Below are 10,031 nucleotides of genomic sequence, written 5' to 3' on the forward strand. Positions count from 1 at the left end.
TCAAGGAACAAGAAGGGAAAAAGAAGATGGAAGGAGCAAATGCTATCTTTGTAGAAAAACAAGTATATTTAGAAATATTGTCCAAATCTGCAAAGAAATCAAATCAAGAGTTACAAGAACTCGATTTAGGAATTGAAGAGGAACCAAAGATGGTTAGAATAGGTAAATAGAGAGGAACTACAATTTCACTGAGAGAGAGGCATTAGGGATGCCTGAGATGAGAGGAATAGGAACCTTACTTGCCCTCCTCTTCTATCTATTCAAAGATTCTCAATGTCACTTTCCATTGGGTACCCATTGCCTGACTACCCTTGGCCTCACATTGTTATCCCCTTAGAAGTGCATTTTCATCCTTGAAAGCAAATGTGGGATATTCATCCTATGGACATTAATGTTTTCCCAAGTGGAACCTTCTTCAGGTTATGTTTCCATTTAACCAGTGCTTGTTAACGTATGATAAGCACATAAATAATGATAGTTAAGAATGTGCTCAAGTTCATGCAACTTGAAATCAAGAAAAATATGTTGATCAACTACATTGTCATCCCTAAGAAAATGTCTACGAGAGTGTGGAGGTAAAGACATCTAGTAGGCTATATATCTAATTTTCTTGAGTGTTTTGAATGGTCCACAATATATAGGAGGTAGCTTAGGTGTAGGACCAATTTCTAAACTTTTTAAATGTTCTAGAATAGGTAATAATACCTCTTCACCTTTTGTGAAAGTGACATGATGATGTTTCTCATTAACATATGGAATGAGCTGGTTAATTATGACAGCTATTCCAAGTTGGCCAACTAGAGTTATTTTGGATCAAGTTGAGACTTTAGATATCAAATAAGGAGAAACTGACATCAAATACAAATTCAAACTAAATCATAAACTGGAACTGAACTATATTTAGATAAGTATCAGAAAACTACAATAGTGTGAGCCAAGTCTTCTTTGAGCTTAATGATTAAAGTTAAAAAAGTAGAAGAGCATCAAGAGCTCCAAGACACTAAGCAATGATAGTGATAAAAGTCCCCTAAAATTGAGTAGTGAGCCCTATTGATAATCGTTGAACTAGGCCTTTGAAGGATTGTCCCCTGTATTAGTTATTTTAGTAATTGGTCTTGGTAATTACCATCGCAATTGCCCATTTGAATGTTTTTTTGGAGGCTGTTCCCACAATTTACATTTCCTCCCCCTTTTTTTGAACTTTGGAATGGTTGCAAAATTTTAGCAGATGCTTATGATCAGTCAAGCAGTATTGTTAGGGTTCAGGCCAAGTGGTCCAACCACCCATCACTGACCCACTAACTTATTCTTTGGATATTATAGCAGAATAAGGAGAAGTGATCAATACTTCTCACCAAGAGATACACCAAAAATTGTGTCTCTAGTACACTGCACCATACTTGCATGCACATGCTCTATGCACACTCACAAGTGGTATCAAAGCAGGACTCTCTCTCAACCTGCTTCATTGACACATGCACAAGATTTAAGGTGAGCTAATGATTGGAGGTTAGTGTGCAGGTGAATTAAGTAGAGCTCAACAGACTACAAAGATGCACAAGAAAATATTTGCAAAGTAGGTGTGTTGGAATTTGGGATTATTAGATAGCATTGGATTCTTTGAATAGTAGCACTAAGTGCAATACAAAACATCATTGGAATTTTGCAAGCAAATGAAGCATTGGAAAATACATTTTCCTAGTTGTTTGCAACATTTGGAGAATGCAGAAAGGAAAAACTAACACAAGGAAAGAAGCTTTGTTGTGTTTTCAAGTCTTTGTGTAGCGCTACAAAGAGGGAGAAGGCAACACCTCAAAGAGAAAGAGCAAGGAGATAGAGTGAGAGTAGAGCTCTTGGGTGTATGCAAGCAGCAAGCGTATGTGTATTTCACACACACACACACACACACACACACACACACACACACACACACACACACACACACACACACACACACACACACACACACACACACACACACACACACACACACACACACACACACACACACACACACACACGTGGCCTTTCTTTGACATTGAAAGAAAGCAGCCAAAGAGAGATTTCTCACTTCCCTCATGGCATATGTAGGAGAACAAGAGAGAGTCTTGATGGTGTGCTCTTCATACTCTCTCTCTCTCTCTCTCTCTCTCTCTCTCTCTCTCTCTCTCTCTCTCTCTCTCTCTCTCTCTCTCTTTGGCAAGCATAAAAAAGCGAGAGAAGAGAGAGGGAGGGCTGATTCGGAACACACAAATTAGCCCGGTGTTCTTCCCACATGCACACATACTCTCTTGGCATCAACATTGGCGCTCTTGGCATCAGCATCAGCTCTCTCTCTCTCTCTCTCTCTCTCTCTCTCTCTCTCTCTCTCTCGCTCTCTCTCTCTCTCTCTCTCTCTCTCTCTCGGCAAGCATAAGAAAGCGAGAGAAGATAGAGGGAGGGCTGATTCAACACACACAATTAGCAAGATGTTCTTCCCACATGCACACATACTCTCTTGGCATCAGCATTGGTGCTCTTGGCATCAACAATGGCTTCAGGCGAGCAATTTTTGACACACACACACACACACACACACACACACACACACACACACACACAGTAGTGTTGTATGCTCTTTGTGGTTAAAAGATCAATTTTGTCTGAGTTTTTGACATACCTATGTTAGCTCACAAATATAGGTGGAGACAGGTTTATAGGTATGTGTTTGCTATAGGATTTTCCCTCTTCTTTTCAATGTTTAGAGAACTTGTTACTGCATACCTATTTTGGCACATGTATGGCATCAATGGTTTCATGCTTTGCTAGTTGGTTATGATCAATAGATTCTTGCTGTAGTGGGAGTTTATGCATTACTTTATGCGTGACTAGCACTTGTGGTGCTACTGTGCTCTATTGAGAGCGATTTTCACTCCCTACAGGGAGAGGTTAGTTTAGACTTTCTTGCACTCTTTTAGCATCAGTTTGTGCACAAGTCATGCTACACTAGTAGTGACTACCATTGCATGTACATTGAGTTGTCTTGTGGAGCCAATATGGCTTAATGTTTTTGGCAATTACCTGGTCGTTTCTGAGACTCAGTCCAACAGATCCCTTTCAGAGATTGTGGCTAGTCTTTGAGTTTGCATAGACTTTTGTGATGGCTGTTGCATGAGGTTTTTTGAAGCCGATCACTAGGAGATGGGTTATGTATGTGTGGTGGATTAGGGTAGTGTAGATCCCTTTTGTGGCCTCACCATATGATATTATAGACATGTATAGGTGCTTTGATGTTGAGTTGGTTGTCATTCAATATTTATTTGAGTAGTTCATGCCACTATATGCCCAATGATTACACTTTGTTGGTTTATGTGCTATTTTTGGTTCTGGTTTGCTTGAGATTTTGATATCCAAATTGAGGAGACTCTGGCAAATTTTCCCAACAAGTCGTCGATACGTGTTCTTGGCACACTTGATTGTTCACATAGTAATTTTTTTTTGCATATTATCTTGCAGTTTTGCTCCTATTATAGAATAGACTCTATCAAAATTCTCCGAGAAATTTTGCGATAGGTCTTTTGTTACATTCTCTTGAAATATGACTGCTAGTAGTGCTTCGGACAAGGATGAGTAATGCATTGAGAAGTTTGATGTCACAAAATTTGCAATCTAGAAGAAGTGTATGCAGGACCTATTGATCAAGAATGGCTTGATAGAACCATTGCGTGAGAGAAAAGAGAATGCATACACTCATGATCAGTGGGAAGATTTGAATGAGCATGCTATGGTGACCATTTGCCTACACCTTGGTGAATCCATTTACTTCACAATAATGGATAAAACCAATGCCAAAGATTTATGTATGCCTTATGTGTAGCATGGGATGGAAAAAGTGCCTTGAATAAGGTTTTTCTTGTAAATAAATGTATGCGCATGGATACGAAAGAAGGAAGTAGTGCTAGCTCTCATTTGCATGAGTTCAACAATGTCTTTTTGTAGCTTACTTTCAAAGGTCTTAACTTTGATGATGAGATGAAGAACATATCCTAGTATGTCCACTGCCATCATCATGGGATACGTTCAATACAACCATAAGTAACTCAGCACTTGGCACAAAGCTAGTGTTCAAAAACGTTACTAGCGTGTTGCTCACTGAGGAGATTAGATGTCAATCTCTTGATGCAAGTGGGCATGGTGATGCGTATATGGTTAGTGGAAACCGTGACAAGACAAGACAGTGTGGTCATAGTCACAATTGTTCTTAGGATCTCAAGAACAACCATATCAAGAGTCGTGGAAGAGACATAAAAAAGGTTGAATGTCATCACTACCATAAAAAGGGACACATGAAGAAAGAATTTTGTGCATTTTAGTGTGAAAAAGGAAAAGAAACAGCAAAGTCTAACACACCTAAAAGCAATGTGAAGATAGAAGAACTTAATGTTGTCAAGTCTCTAGCTGTTGAGACTATTTTTTATCTGATAATGCCATCATATGTGTTGATCTTCACCTCAAATTTGAGTCTTGATGCATACGGTTATCTCTTGATAAGTGTTGTGCCCACAATTTGATAGTGGAATTAGGTGCTAGCTTTCATGTGACTCCTCATTTGGAGTGGTTCTCCACATATACTGCTACACAATCCATGTTCATGGTATGGTCATCTTCACCTCAAGAGACATCCACATTTTCCAGGCTTTTGATGGGTTATATTGGGTAGTGTAATGTGGAATTCATTTTGTGATCATAATGATATAGAGAGAGAGATTAGTTAAGGTTTAAACCTATGCACAAGAGATTAGAATGTAGACACACACACTTGATTATTCAACTAGGAAAAATACAAATCTTATTATGTAGGCATAGCACCTAGTGTTTACACTTATTGAAAGGTCACTTGAATCTTCATAAAGGGAATTATGCCTCTTGACCCTTCTAGTTGGCTCTAGGCATGACTCTTGGGACATCACATGCCCACACATGGGTTGTCACATGATGTTATACACATGGAATCTACATGTATAGAAGGAGTTTTTGTGGTGCAACAAAAATTGCACCCCAACAACTTTGCCTTCCGTGATGATAAGCTAGTATTTAGTGCCTTGACTACATCCAAAGTATGACAAAAAGGTGAATACCCTCCCATTTACTAAGAAATATTTTGATCGTATCTTTGCTACTATATTCTCTTTACCCCCAAAAGAGTGGTGGTTTTATGTTTTTTCAATAGTTCATCCATCTCTTTCTAAGTAAGGGATTGCAACATGTCTATATTAGAGCTTGCTTTGGAGTTCCACGAATAGAGTTTTTAGGCTTAGAGATAAAAAAACTCTTGGGGGGCTCACATGTTGTGCCCTTGGCTTGTTGGTTCATGAATTGCACAACTAAATAAAAAAATAATGGTGACATGCTCATTTAGATGCACAAAATTTTCTTCTAGGGTAGTCATACGTGGTTGTAGTGCTCTAAATATTGAATGTCAAGTAATTCAATCTGGTCATCTGTTACATTTTCCATTAGGGTATTGTCCATGAGGGTATCCTGCAATAGAGGAATTGTGGGTTGAATAGGAAACACATGCTCAACATCAAATGCATGATGCATAATAACACTTGAATCCATGGTGCAAGTGCAATTGTCAATTGAGTAATCATATTTCTATTATGTATGAATCAAAATAGCATTACCTTAATGGACTTGGATGTTTGATTTTTGTTGGTAGAACAAACCTCGCAAGCAAGACTCCAATAATCCCTTTATCGATGGCCTAAAAACCCCCTCTAGTGTTTGACAGCTTTGAAATCCCTTTTGATGATGGCTTTAAAACTTTGGAAGCCTAATTTGGGGGAAGTATCAGTTTGAAGCATCAAAAGCCTCAAATCTACGAGCTTGCAATTTTGTGAGAGCATCATTTTGACTTTATTCCTTCAAGTTTCAAAACTTGTGGCTTCTCTTAGGCAAGAAACGAATAATGCTTGATGCAGAAGTAGATTGTGTCTTGCTATCTTTTCTACACCTTCTAAGCCCTAGCTTGCCTAGTTCTATGTAGGTCGCCTACGTGCCCAAGGGTCTTGTCCCATGTGTTCCTGATAGACTCCCTCCTCTCCACCACTTGCATGCATGCATGCAAGGAGACACCCATAATTCTCCACCCCTAACTAAAATTAGCTCTAATAACTAGCTTTCCTTGTTCGATGCAGGTCACTTGCATGCCTAAGGGGTTTGTCCCATGCATCCCTGACAAACTCCCTCCTCTCCATCGCTTGCATGCATGTAAGGAGAGACCCAAAAGTCTCCACACCCTGGGTAGAATTAACTCTAATAAAAATTTGAGACCGAAGTAATAGGAACCTCACTCTTCCATCCAACCATTCTTTCCTATGTGTATTAGAGAACTCTTGTGTCAGTTCCCATTGGGACATTCTCGTAGCCTTTCTACCCTTGGACTCCTAGGATAATATATACCCAAAACATCAAGGCACTATTTTTTAGGGAATAGGATAATCTTTCATGTTGAACATTAGGCATTATTGTATCTGATTCAAAAATACCATTTACATGGAGGAATAGCAAGGTGGACACTATCGTTGCAAGAGCTTGGCTTTGTTATTGTCACCACACCTTGAAAGGAACATGCAAAGGGAATTTAGGATCAACTTTTTTATGGTAATTTTTTGCAATCAAATGAATAATCTTTGATTCCTCATATGATCAAATGATGATATTTTTAACTGATGGTTTATTGCACAAGTCATCACCAAAAATTAGAGAAGGAATTTTGCATTGAAGAGAAAATCATTTTTGGTTTATAGTAGGAGCACTTTTAAGAAAAGGCAAAGATCAGATTATCAAGAGGTGTGTTCCTCTTGAGGAGAAAATAGTGGTGCTGCAAGAAGCTCACTTTGGAAATTAAGGTGGAAAATTCTCAAGAGGTATCACACAAAGAAAGATCTTGCAAGTAAGACTTTAGGGGCCCAGTACATTGAATATTGCCCACACCTATGTGAAGGAGTATGTTACGTGTTAGAGGGAAGGTAAGACTTCAAATTTTGATAGGATGCATTCAAATTCCATATTGTCTGTATAACCCATTTTAAAAATGGGATCTAGAATTTGTAGGTCCAATTGAACCAAAACCCAAGAATACAAGGAACATGTATATTCTAGATGCTGCAGACAATTGTACTAAGTGGGTTAAAGTTCTTGCTTTTCATGATAATGTAGAAAACTTAATAGAAAAGTTCATGTATAATGATCAGATTTGGATGCCCAATAGAGCTTGTCAGTGATCATGGAGATCATTTCCTAAATCATTTCATTAAGTAATTTTCAGTGTGATCAAGGAACTCATCTCCTCAATCATGTCATTAAGGACTTGATCACATGTTGCACAAGAAGCCAACCACTTACCAAGCCAATGGCTAAGAAAAATGTTCCCACAAAATTCCATTCTAGATTTTGAAGAAGATAGTTTTAGAGAATATGACTCACAAGGACACAAAGCTGAATTCAGCATTGTGGTTATTAAAAATAACTTACAAGTAGCCACACACATTAATCCATTCAAAATAGTCTATGGACTAGAAGAAGTTGTGCCTATGGAGATTGTGGCACCTATCTTAAGGATTGCACTTTAGAATATGTTACCTTTAGAGGAGTCAATTCAACACAAGCAAAGGTATTTTTAACAAATTCACGAGGATAGGATAGTAAGTGCATACATTTTTTAAGTTATGCAAAGAAGAAGACAAACTTGGCTCAATGAAAACCTTCAATTTAAGGTCTTTTCAATCAATGATTAGCTCATGCTATACAATTCTAAGGAAGATCCACATCCATGTAAGTGGAAGTTACGATACATTGGTCCTTTTAGGATGATTGAAGATTTGGAAAAGGTAAATTTTAAATTGAAAGATATGTAAGGGGAATTAATTGTTAACAAAATTGTGAATCAATTTAGATTATAGAAGTTAAAGATTCAATGTTCACAGTGATAGGAAATATGACGTAGCTAAGTAGATAATTGAGTAGATTATTTTCACACATGAGAAGAGAGAGAGAGAGAGAGAGAGAGAGAGAGAGAGAGAGAGAGAGACCACACATGATATACATGGTTCACCCAATGTGGGCTATGTCCACGAGAAAGCAGCCACTCAATGGCTTTAGTACTTTAAACAAGAAGTAAGTTACAAAAGGGATTATACCCTTTTGGAGCTCCTGCCTTGCTTCACTCTCACCACCTCACATCAAGTTCACAATGCACCACAATGCTTCACAATCCATTTTTGTGTGTAGAAGAGGACTCCTTTTAAGCCAAAAGGGCTGCCCTCTCTCATGAGAAGCAGCCATGTGTAGCTACCCTTATGTAGACTAGTCCAAATCAGACCCTCCAAACCCGCCAATGTGTGGCCGCCCTTGAGAAGACAAGTTTGCCTTTGAAATCGGTCACCGGCCATTGAATCTGGCCATCGACCACCCTGGCCATTGAATTTCGACCATCGGCCAACTGCCCAAACGCTCAACTGTTTTTCGACCACTTTCCGGCCGCCGTCCGGCCATAACATTTCGGTGAAGCCTTGGCCACCATGAAAATTTTGGTTTTTGGCGAGTGATTTTTCTTCACGCACGATTGCTTCTCCTCATAACGGGGGCCTTACAAATGTGCGTTTTTAATACAAAAAAATACAAGGGGTAAATCACGCTCCATACTTTACACATAGAAGCCCATATCATATGAACAACAAGTACATGTTTTAGAGGAATGGTTATTAGAAGGTCAATAATCAAAGAAGCCCATTTCAAAGGTGTAGGGATTAGATAAGCTTTACTCACAATGTGAGAAGATAGGGGGACTCTAGGTACTGCAAATAGAACACATAAAATTTGTGAGTGCTCAATAGCAAGCTTTAGAGCTTAATAGTTTAACAAGACATTTTTTCAAGAGAAAATTTTTGGAAGCATGGGTGTCCACTCACTCCTCACCACCATGCAAATTGCCACACTACGTATGGATATGAAAGATCAGGGCATCTAAGTGAATTCATCATTCAATGAGACCAATTGGAGAACCTTAACACACTTTTCTCACAAGTGGCTCAACTCAAGTTTGAAGTTTTAGAGGAGGAATGTGTAACAATAAGATAGAGCTCACCAAGATTAGCAGCTATGAGTGCTATGGTACGGTGTAGATTAGTTTCCTTGAAAATTGAGGTGCAGATAGGATAGGAGTTTCCTTCACGGAAAGGAGGTGAGTGCTTTGATAATGAGCATGAGTTCAAACATTATATAGACCTACCACATGAGGAAAACTAGGTACAATTAAACTTAATAGGGCTTTGGGATTTTTCTAATTTTTCTTGGATACATTGAGCTTCAACCCTAATATTAGTGCCCAATTAGGACACTTCAACTGTACTAAGTGGTTAAAAATTAATGAGCAAAAACTTTCAGAGGCTTTGGTTGTAGCATGATTCAAGCTTCAATCGAGTATCTACAAGGTTGGAGGATCAAAAGGATTTTGGAGCTCCTACAACATCCATGTATTACTACTAATTGAAGGGGGTTGATATATTCAAAAGGGCTCAATCAAGATGGTACATGGAAAAAATGTGCTTATTAGTTAAGTAATTACATGTCAAAGGAGGCTTATGTCTCTCTAAGAGTTGCTAGAAGGGATTTCCAAATGAATTGGGTAAGATACTTGTACAAAGAATATTGCAAATATAGAGCTAAAGGACCAGAGAATTAATGAAAAGAAGCAAGATTGGTCCTTATTAGCAAGCAGTCTATACTCTTGATTTAATCCCTTTACCCTTACAAGTAGAACACGCGCACTAGACTTCACAAAAATAGAAACCTAAATTAGGAACTCCAGAATAGTGGTCAATAATGATGATAGGGAGGAGATGATAGTGATGAAGACAAGAGAGGCAAGATGACCCAATTGGATGTAGAAGACAAGGACATGTTCAATGCATCCATATCCAAAGGAACAATGGAGGAATATCCAACATTGGGGTAGAGATTTTTCAGTAGAAAGAAGAAACTGTTCA

The sequence above is a fragment of the Adiantum capillus-veneris genome, chromosome 30 (genome assembly GCF_014529385.1).
Source record: "Adiantum capillus-veneris isolate H3 chromosome 30, ASM1452938v2, whole genome shotgun sequence".
Taxonomy (NCBI): Eukaryota; Viridiplantae; Streptophyta; class Polypodiopsida; order Polypodiales; family Pteridaceae; genus Adiantum; species Adiantum capillus-veneris.